General features: G+C 40.0%; 1 pseudogene; it reads left to right on the top strand.

Annotated features, from left to right (window-relative positions):
• The window catches only part of LOC122803929, a 64,160-nt pseudogene extending 60,567 nt beyond the window's left edge, over positions 1-3,593 (top strand).
• Positions 3,594-12,051: the final 8,458 nt, after the last annotated feature.

Genomic DNA, 12,051 nt, shown 5'->3' with positions numbered 1-12,051 from the left:
GCATGAGCTTATACTTGAAACACAAACTGCAAGAAACAAAATATCTGGTAAGCACACGTGGACCACAAGACTAGTTGCAAACGAATCCAAGGCACAAGGAAAAGTTGTAGTTACATTTTATTCACAGAAAAACACAGTAAAATAAACTCTTTCATCGTCAACTATTGGAGACTTTGCATGACAACTTCTTCTGCCTTGGATTCGTTTGCAACTAGTCTTGTGGTCCACGTGTGTCTGCCAGATTTTTTGTTTCTATGAGCTTTTATTTTTAATAGATTGTGTACTAAAAGTAAGTTCAAACTCAATGCCAAAAAGTGCGATATTGTAGCATTTGGTAAGCACCCCCTTAGCTCTCCCTTATATTATAGATAACTCACAGCTTTAGCATGAAAAGGTTGTGAGAGATGTAGAGAGCTCCCTGGCATAGGATCATAGGAAGTTACTAGGCTAATGGCCCTAGGGCCCTTACAAACCTAGCCAAGTACTACCCTTATTTCAATGATCAGCAGAGGGACACAGGTGGAACCACTGGGGTAAATTTATGGTTATCTATACAATCATCTAGATTGCGTTTGAAGTGGGCCATTGAGCTGCTCTGTTTGACATGAAGTAGGAGTCCATTCCAAAGATGTGGTAATCTCTGGGAGACAAATCTGTCCCTCCAGCAGGTTCTATTAATGTCAAATACCAGGTTAAGGTCTTTAGAGCGAGTAACCCATGTACCATTTGACTTGCAAATATGCAGTATTTCCAATAAAACAGGATCATTGCCTTATATGCAAGGCATAGATCACCTCTGAGTAGTCTGTATGAAACACGATAAAGTGACAGTGATTTCAGATGATCCACATAGGACAGATGCTGAAAACCTTGAATTTTTCTTGTGAGGAACCTTTATGGTCTCTCCAGTTGCTGCATGTGCTTGGAAAGGTACATGCCAAAAGGGGGTTGTACTCAGTTATTGGCCTGATGAGGGAAGAGTACAGACAGGATATAACTTCTTTTTTTCTGGTTGCAATGCCCTTACTTATGAGATGAGTAATATGGAATTCCCTTCTTACCACTGTGGAGACATGGTGATCAGAGGTAAGGTTACTGTCAACCTGTGTGCCCAGGTCTCTCACCACTGAGTGCATACTTAGGGTGTTGTTATTGATGTGGTAGTTAGCAGGAACATCGCACTTACTGAAAGGGATGATAATACATTTTTGCATTGAATTTCAGTCCATGACTTTGTCACCCACCATTTGTTTGTGTAAGACCCTCTTGTAGGATGTTGATCTCATTTGAACATTCTATGACCACTCCCGGTTTGCAGTCATCAGCAAACTTTGTCAGCCACAGACCTTTAGTTTTAGCTTGTACTTTGGAGAAATAGATTCCAAACAGTAGAGGTCCCAGGACTGATACCTGTGGAACACCACTGGTTACAGGTCTGCTGTTGGAGGTGGATTCCCCTATTTTGACTATATGCGTTCTATCAATAAGCCAATTAGCAACCAATCTAATGATATAAGAGTTGATACCTAGCTGGGTGAGTTTGTCAATGATGCCTGAGTGGGGGATAGTGGCAAAAGCCTAGTCTAAGTCTAGGTAAGCTGTATGCACAAATTTCTCCTCATCCAGGGCCATGGTGACTGTCTCAAAGAAATCCACCAGGTTTAACAGGCATGATCTCCCTTTGATAAATCCAAACTGAGTAGGGATAAGTATTTGGAGATTATCTATATCTTTGTTGATAAGATTCATAATGATTCACTCCATGGTCTTGCAGACAAGGCTAGGCAGGCTAATAGGTCTATAGTTCCCGAGGTCAGTAGAAGCACCACTGTTCTGCAAGGTGATACTGTTGGCCATTTTCCATTCAGCTGGGATGAAGGCAGAGTTTAGACTATGATTGAAAAGAGAACCCAGTGGTGTTGTTAATTCTTGTTTGAGCCCATGTAGGACACAACCTAGGATGTTATCAAGGCCCATAGATGCTGTCTTTTTGGCCTTAGAGAGGACATTTATAACCCGCTCTACAGATACAAGGTAGAGAAAAGGTGGTAGGGATATCATGGGGTACCATCACATTGCAGTGATGGTTAGAAAGTCCTACTATCTTGCACAGCTCATGGCAAAAAGTATTTCTTCCATGTCAAAAGATGTTCTCATCTCCTTGAGCTCCCATTTGATTAGGCCCATTGTCGAATACAATACCCACTTTAGGATGTTCCTTACTAAACACATCACACAACTGGAAAAGACAGCAGAGGTTTATAGTTATAAAAAGTTCAGAGGTCTAAAAGGTCTGAACTACAAAGACTGGAGGCATTCTAATATACTCTACTAAGTATAATGGTGAAAGCTATTCCCAGCAGGTGAATGATTAGTGGGTCCTAAGCAAGGTGTGGAAATTGGTGATAGGACACAATGCTTCTTTGAAGGTGGAGTCTGGAGGAGATGACTGGTACACAGACCTGGATTTTTTGAATGGTGTGTCACTTCGGGAAAAGAGGTGGGGTGCTAAAAACATTGAATTATCTGGATGAACTGAGCACAATAATGTTCATCAACTCAAAATCAAGGTCTCTGAGGAGTATAATTCAGTAAGAAAAAAATCACTGAAGGGCTTAAGTCATCAAGTGAGTATGGAGGGAAGTTTAGAGATTGGAGGAACAAGATGGATAAGAGTGCATTGGGACATGATTACACGTCAGAAGTGGAAAAATATTACTCTTGGTTAAATGCCACCAAGGAGTTTGGAGGAAAGCATGGTGTTCAGAAGGATTGTGCAGATACGTCAGCTGCTGGTTTTGAGTACAAAGGAGAGACAGATAAACACACATCACAGAAAGATTATCAAAAGGTTTTGGAGGGAAATGTGGTGTTGAAAAGGAAGAGGTATAGAATTCAGCTTTGGGATCTGATTACAAAGCAGAAAAGTAGAATCACACATCCGAAAAAGATTTATGCAAAGGGATTTGGAGAGAAATATGGAGTGGAGAAGTTGAAAGTAGACATGGCAGTTTTGGGATAAAATTATAATGCAGAAGCTGAGTTGGATGAATCTCAGAACGGTCACAGCAGAGGGTTTGGTGCAAGTTTGGTGTGTAGAATGATCAAGTGCATAAACTGGTCCATGGCTAGAATCAACAGGAGCAAACAAAACCCCATGAATCCCAAACACAGAGGCATAGCTGGTTCATCTAGCAGCACCCTGTGTCCTTGCTCCAATTTAGACCACACAAGAAGTGCTATGGTGCTCAGGTTTTACAGCAAATGCAATACTGGCTTTTAAAAGCCAGTATGCATTCAGGAGTGATTGGGATCAGCCTACCACACCCCTCAACACTTTGTGCTCGAGACATTTGCTTCATTCACTCCGCCCAAGCTATGCTTTTGTTCAAACAGATTGTGCTAAGAATGTTGGAGGCCATTATGAAGTACAAGCAGATTGTGCTGACAACAGGGCTGCTGGTTTTCAAAATATGGAGTTTCTCACATCTTCATATCAGAAAATAAAACTAGGTGAAGCCAGCAGCAGTGGTGCCAGCAACCCGAAAAGCCACTTTGGAAAAATAGATAAAGCATCTGAAGAAAAGAATTAAAAAATAAGCTGAAGAAGGAGAGGCAAGATGCCAAGTTCAGGGAAAGAGGAGCTTTGCAAGAAAAAAAGGAGGCTGAAGAACAGGAAAGTCAGCAAGTCTGTAGTGAAAAGGAGCCTGTGGCATCACGTGTGGTACCACCTCTGACATTATGTGTGGCACCACCTGTTGTGAATGCAAATAAACCAACATAGGAACTTGCAAGGCCAGATTTTAACATCATGCAGCCGGATTTTGTTGATATGACAAGCCCTCAGGGCCCGTTATTGAGACACAATTTCTCAGATGATTTGCATGCACTCCCAGCAACACTGAAAGACCTCCTGGGTGTTTCTCAGTTGCATCCTACACAGGAGCCCTGCACTTCAGCTCTCCTCAAGGAATATCCCAAGAAGACAACATCAGGAACATGAGGCTGGAAGAGATTATGAAGTGCTACCTGAGAAAGAACCTGAATATGATCCTATACATGAGAGTAATGGTGTGGTGGGGGTATGATATGAAGCAGAGGCATCAAAACCTAAAGAAAACATCTGCAAGTCATATGAAGGAAAAAGAGGAAGTGCCATGGCTCTGCATGACTGTCAAGGAGAAGGCGATGACGAGATATCTTTTGACCAGCTGATGTCATCTTAAATACTAAAATAGTGAATGAAGGGTGGTGGCAAGGACAGTCCCACAGAAAATCTGACCTCTTTCCAGCTAATTATGTGCAACTTCTGTAGTTCCTACACTGTACTCAGTGTTCTCACAGGACCAGCTGTCTCTGCCATTATGAACTGGATTTTTGTGATGGCAGATGGCATTTTTATGGGACCAGCTGTCTCTGCCGTTATGAACTGGATTTTTGTGATGGCAGATGGCATTTTTATTGGACCAGCTGTCTCTGCCGTTATGAACTGGATTTTTGTGATGGCAGATTGCATTTTTATGGGACCAGCTGTCTCTGCCTTTATGAACTGGATTTTTGTGATGACAGATGGCATTTTTATGGGACCAGCTGTCTCTGCCGTTATGAACTGGATTTTTGTGATGGCAGATTGCATTTTTATGGGACCAGCTGTCTCTGCCATTATGAACTGGATTTTTGTGATGGCAGATTGCATTTTTATGGGACCAGCTGTCTCTGCCGTTATGAACTGGATTTTTGTGATGGCAGATTGCATTTTTATGGGACCAGCTGTCTCTGCCATTATGAACTGGATTTTTATGATGGCAGATTGCATTTTTATGGGACCAGCTGTCTCTGCCGTTATGAACTGGATTTTTGTGATGGCAGATGGCATTTTTATGGGATCAGCTGTCTCTGCTGTTATGAACTGAATTTTTGTGATGGCAGATGGCATTTTTATGGGACCAGCTGTCTCTGCCGTTATGAACTGGATTTTTGTGATGGCAGATGGCATTTTTATGGGACCAGCTGTCTCTGCCATTATGAACTGGATTTTTGTGATGGCAGATTGCATTTTTATGGGACCAGCTGTCTCTGCCATTATGAACTGGATTTTTTGTGATGGCAGATGGCATTTTTATGGGACCAGCTGTCTCTGCCATTATGAACTGGATTTTTGTGATGGCAGATGGCATTTTTATGGGACTAGCTGTCTCTGCCGTGATGAACTGGATTTTTGTGATGGCAGATGGCATTTTTATGGGACCAGCTGTCTGTGCCATTATGAACTGGATTTTTGTGATGGCAGATTGCATTTTTATGGGACCAGCTGTCTCTGCCGTTATGAACTGGATTTTTGTGATGGCAGATGGCATTTTTATGGGACCAGCTGTCTCTGCCGTTATGAACTGGATTTTTGTGAAGGCAGATTGCATTTTTATGGGACCAGCTGTCTCTGCCGTTATGAACTGGATTTTTGTGATGGCAGATGGCATTTTTATGGGACCAGCTGTCTCTGCCGTTATGAACTGGATTTTTGTGATGGCAGATTGCATTTTTATGGGACCAGCTGTCTCTGCCGTTATGAACTGGATTTTTGTGATGGCAGATGGCATTTTTATGGGACCAGCTGTCTCTGCCGTTATGAACTGGATTTTTGTGATGGCAGATTGCATTTTTATGGGACCAGCTGTCTATGCCATTATGAACTGGATTTTTGTGAAGGCAGATTGCATTTTTATGGGGTCAGCTGTCTCTGCTATTATGAACTGGATTTTTGTGATGGCAGATTTTGCATTTTTTTGCTTTCCAGTGTCTGCAAGTTCATAACAAGGCTAATGCAGCTTGCAGTTCTTACCTGCATAGATCAGCTGCATTCTAGTCATAGTAAGACGTAGCTTGTGTTTGTATGATGGGGTGGAATAAAATAATCATACTTACCTTTCATCTGCTATTATTGTTCCAGACTATATATTTTACCATATTATATATAAGATAGTTACCTGCATCTTTATAAACTTTGGCATCATCAATTTTAATTGAGCTTTCTTAAAGCTCCTATCATGTACAAAAATATTTAAAATTTATAGAGCTTACTTAAGTAGCATATTGCAATAAAATTAAATTTCCAAATAGAAAAAAAATAGACTGGAGGATTTACTCTGTATTACAGTTCCATAGTAGAATACTATGGTAACAACCCAAGGGGCCTTTTTAATCCTAGCTGCACTGCCCAATTAAATCTGATCGGTACAGTTTCCCAATGGTTTTTTGGGGGTATATGTATTTGGGCATAGGTGGATGACCATCTTCAAGCTTTTTTTCTCTAATAGAGACATAGGTGCCATATGAAAGGTATATCTATGGTTCTTTTTCCACTAATCCAAGTTTCTCTTGAATAAGTCCACAATGAATTTGCTTCACCTGGACTGGAAACCTGTTCCAGAGATGTTAAAGACAAGGTTTAGGTTACTGGATCTGGTGTTAAATACTAAGAAATCAGTCTGCAGATTATTAAGCACTAAGACAAAAACAGACATTAACCAAAGGTGAAAATAAAACCCTGTATCTTGTGTTCATGAGGTAAACAGTAACCATTACACCAAACTCTAATAGATAATTGCTAGGCTAATGGCCCCCAGGGGGTCTTGCTTCCCTAAGAGGCGAATAAAATCCTGCACCATATATCTACATGGTAAATACCTTAACATTATGCCAACCTCAACCCTTACAGTGCTAATATCTATCTATCTATCTATCTATCTATCTATCTATCTGTCAATCTACCTATATATATATATATATATATATATATATATATATATATAGTTCCCCTTCACAAGATGGAATGGATGGAAGCTCGAAATTCAGAATCTTGAGACCAGAATCTCGAACTTCCATTCACTCGAAATTGTGAATGGGAGCCTTAGGTTTAAAAAAATAAAAAGTTAACTTACCTTATTGTAGGGGGCCAAGTCCCCCTGTACCCTAGCAGTTTAAATGTGAATGTTCCATGACTGCACCATAACGGAGGAACGGAAAATCTTCCGTTTTTGTGCTTACTCGTATAGTGCAGAAGCTTTTTAATGGAGATAGCATTACAGCTAGGATCAGGAAATTTTCCCTTTTCCTTATTGTAGTGCAGTCTCAGAGTTGGTATATATAATTTCTAGGGGGTGCGGGGGTGCAGTGTGGGGTCATGTACCCCTGCAAAAATGAAAAACGTAGATGGTGATGTTTTCTTTTCGATGTTCGAGTTTAAGGAAACTCGATTATCTGACATAGGCCTACATCTACAAACACTCACACACACACACACACACACACACACACACACACACACATATATATATATATATATATATATATATACACATATATACGTGTTTGTGTGTGTTTAAATATATATTTATAAATATATATATATATATATATATATATATATATATATATATATATATATATATATATATATATGGTTCTACCTGACTTCGTCGACAGCGCAGAAGACCGACAACGGAATCCGGAGCTCCAGAACATCGACAATGCAGAAGACCGACACGACGGATGACAACACCGACGCCGAGGATGCCGACATGGGAAAAGGCTGTGTGAGTATGCGGTAGTGACGGACGTTAGGGTGCGAGTCAGGTAAGTGTGGATATTGACGGTCTGTGGGGATAGGGGTGGGTTAAGTGAGTTAGGGTTAGGGAGCGATAGGGGTGGGTTAAGTGAGTTAGGGTTAGGGAGCGATAGGGGTGGGTTAAGTGAGTTAGGGTTAGGGAGCGATAGGGGTGGGTTAAGTGAGTTAAGGTTAGGGGGCGATAGGGTGGGTTAAGTGAGTTAGGGTTAGGAGCGGGTTAGGTAATGCGATAGTGACGGACCTTAGGGTTAGGTAAGGTTTAGTGTGGGTTTGTAAGGATTTTGGTGTGCTTGTGTTGTGTGTGTGGTTTGTGGAATGGGGATGTGTTTTGTTTTAATTGTTGTTATTGTGGTGTGTGCAGTGTATGGGGTTTCGTGTTTGTGTACCGTCGGTTATTTCGTTGTCGGGTATGTGAGGTTTCGTGTTAATGGACTGTCGATTATGTGGTGTCGGTGATGTCGTTGTCGGTGTTGTGTGGTTTCGACTATGTCAGGTAGAACCATATATATATACATATATATATATATATATATATATATATATATGTATATGTATATATATATATATTATATATTTACATACATATATATATATATATATATATATATATATATATATGTATATATATATATATATATATATATATATATATATATATATATATATATATATATGGGTCTACTTGAAAACACCAACATGCCAAAACACTGATGACGAGAACACCGAGACCGGAAGATAGACAACTGAGATGACCAACAGTTTAAAAGCCCAATGCTGAGAACACCGACGTGTTAATGTAAGTGTGTGATAGTGACAAACTTTAGGGTTAAGGGCAGGTTAAGTGAGTTAGGGATAAGGTGCGGGTAAGGTAAGTGTGCGATAGTGACAGACTTTAGGGTTAGGGGCGGGTTAAGTGAGTTAGGGTTAGGGCTCGGGTTAGTTGAGTGTGCGATAGTGATGTACCTTAGGGTTAGGGTTTGGGTTAAGGTTAGTGCATAGATAGTTGTGTATGTAAGGTTTAGTGTAGGTTTGTAAAGTTTTTGGTGCACTTGTGTTGTGTGTGGGTTTTTTGGAAAAGGTATTTGTTTTGTTTTGTTAATTGTGGGGGTTGTATTTTGTCGGGCATGTGAAGTTTTGTACTTTTAAACTGTCGGTCATCTCAGTTGTCGATCTTCCAGTCTTGGTGTTCTCGTCGTCGGTGTTTTGGCGTGTCGGTGTTTTCAAGTAGACCCATATGTATGTGTGTGTGTGTGTGTGTGTGTGTGTATATATATATATATATATATATATATATATATATATATATATATATATATATATATAAAGTCTACTTCATATGATAGAAACCTCATATGATCGACACTCATTTCACCGACACCAAAACACCTAAAGCTCAAAACACCGAAAATTCATTTGGTTGAACCTCATAACATCGACACATGTAATTCCCAGCATTATGCCCTTTCCTTACTGTAGCGTGACCCTGGAGTTAGAATAAATAGATAGGTAGTGTGTGGGGGGCATAATACATTTTAGACATACATGTGGATAGTTATAACAAAATGACAATATTTATTTAAATATTTTGGGGGCTCCACCCCCCACACCCCCGCTATCTATTTATTCTAACTCTAGGGTCATGCTACAGTGGGGAAAGAGCATAATGCTGTGAATTTCATGTGTCAATGTTATGAGTTTCGACCAAATGAGTTTTGGTCTGTCTGAAAAGTTTGTCGATCATATGAGCTTTCGATCATATGAAGTAGACCCGTCTATATACATATATATATATATATATATATATATATATATATATATATATATATATATATATTTATTTATATATATTTATATGTATTTACTTTCAATCAATGAAAGTACGATCCATCGAGTCTAATGTACCCGCTCACTATCCACCGAAACTGCATGTCAGTGAAACAACAAACTGCCGAATTCCTTTTCCAGGGAAAGGAATCACAGGACTACCATGCAAACGAAACACAAAGGAGAGACACAGAGCCCACCAAAGTAGGAGACTTCACCCCCCACAACTCACCTTCCCTACTTAAATAAACCAATCACACTACACGGGGAGAGGACACATTTCACCATTGTGATCCAGTGGTTCCTTTCCCTGGGAAGGGAATTCAGCAGTTTATTGTTTCATTAAAATTCAGTTTTGCTGGATGAAGATTGGGTAAGTTAGTTTCGACGGATCACAGTTTCATTGATTGAAACTAGATCCATATATACGTATGTATGTATATATATATATATATATATATATTTATATATATATATATATATATATATATATATATATATATGGGTTCACTTCAATTCACTGAACTTTCAATTCACTGACTTTCATTTCACTGACACCATTTCACTGAAATTCATTTCACTGAAACTTCATTTCACTGAAAGTTCATTTCACTGACAACTATTAGTAGCAATAAAATGGAATATTCCCCTTTCCGCACTGTAGTGCGACCCTGGAGTTAGAATATATAGTTAGGGGGGTGTGGGGGGCAGAGCCCCCCACATTGGGGGGTGTGAGGGGTGCAGCCCCCCACTTAATTTCATATGATATTCTTACGTTTTAATATAATATTGCTTAGTAAAAGAAAAGTAAGTGGGGGGCTGCACCCCCCACACCCCCCGATGTGGGGGGCTCTGCCCCCCACACCCCCCTAACTATATATTCTAACTCCAGGGTCGCACTACAGTGGGGAAGGGGGCATATTCCATTTACTTTATATATATATATATATATATATATATATATATATATATATATATATATATGGGTCTACCCGATAACACCGACATGCCAAAACATAGGCAACGAAATAACCGACATGACAAAACCAAAAGTTCAAAAACACGAAACTTCACATACCCGACAAACCACAATCCCGACAATCAACAAAACAAATACCTTTCCCAAAAAACACACACACAACACAAGCACACCAAAAAACTTACAAACCTACACTAAACCTTACATACACAACTATCTATGCACTAACCTTAACCCAAACCTTAACCCTAAGGTCCATCACTATCGCACACTTACCTTACTGACACCCTAACCCTAACTCACTTAATCCACCCCTAACCCTTAAGTCTGTCACTATTGCACACTTACCTTACCTGCACCCTAACCCTAACTCACTTAATCCACCCCTAACCCTCAAGTCTGTCACTATTGCACACTTTCCTTACCCGCACCCTAACCCTAACTCACTTAACCCAGCCCTAAACCTAAAGTCCGTCACTATCACACACTTACCTGACCCGAACCCTACCCTAACGTCCGTCACTATCACACACTTACCCACACCCTCACCCTAACATCCATCACTATCGCACACTTACCTTAACATGTCAGTGTTCTCAGTGTCGGGACTCTCAACTTTCGGTCTTCTCCATTGTGGATCTTCCGGTTTTGGTGTTCTCGTCAGTGTTGTGGACTTTCGGCGTTTTCAGGTAGACCCATGTATATATATATATATATATATATATATATATATATATATATATGTATATTGGTCAACAAAGTAATCCATACTTTGTTTCTTTTCAGGTTTCAGTCCAAATACATCAAATAGGATGAATAAAATATTTACTTTTCATAAATTAAGTTCAAAAATTATTTGTTAGTTGGAGCATGGTTATTCACATTATGTGGATGCTGGGACCTGTTGTACAGGTCACAGAGAACATGCACATTTTGTCACATGATATGCAGGTCTCAGACAAGTATGAAGATGTGTCATGGTACACAGACATCAAGGAGAAATATGCATTTTGTGGCCTGCTACACAGTCGGGGATACAGTGCAGAAACAGTTTATGAATGTTACATGGGCTGCACTTGTAATTGTGTTAGTGCTGTGGTCTGGTACAAAGGCCACAGTAACAGACATTTTCTGAAAATTATGGCCTAGCATGTAGATTACAGAATTCATGGTCCACGTGAGGTGTTTGTGGGACAAGGGTTACTAAATTCTATACTCTGTAGTGGTAGACCAGGCAGAGACTTGAGTAGCTTGGAAGAAGAAGGGATACTGAGAGCCAGGGCGAAACAGATTCAGATATTGAGAGACAGGGCAAAACAGATTCAGAAAAGCAGCAGTCATAATTGTACAGTATGGGGGGGTGCATGACTTATGACTGTAACATCTGTAGCAGTATGCATGCTCAACAGCTGTCTGTATTGTTATCGGCACTGGGATAAGACACTGTAATGGTGGGACACAGGCAAGGTTGACAGTTGCAGGACTGTGAGCCTTTAGCCAGTCCAGTCTGAATTGTACGTAGACTTCAAAATACTCATAAAAGAACTGGCTTAGTAAATATTAATTAATATTCACCCTTAAAAATCTTAACAGTGTGCACTATTTCTGCACACCAGAACATTCC

This window comes from Protopterus annectens, chromosome 6.part0 (assembly GCF_019279795.1).
Source record: "Protopterus annectens isolate FY-2018-M chromosome 6.part0, PAN1.0, whole genome shotgun sequence".
NCBI classification, from domain to species: domain Eukaryota; kingdom Metazoa; phylum Chordata; order Ceratodontiformes; family Protopteridae; genus Protopterus; species Protopterus annectens.
This window is presented reverse-complemented; position numbering and strand designations above follow the sequence as displayed.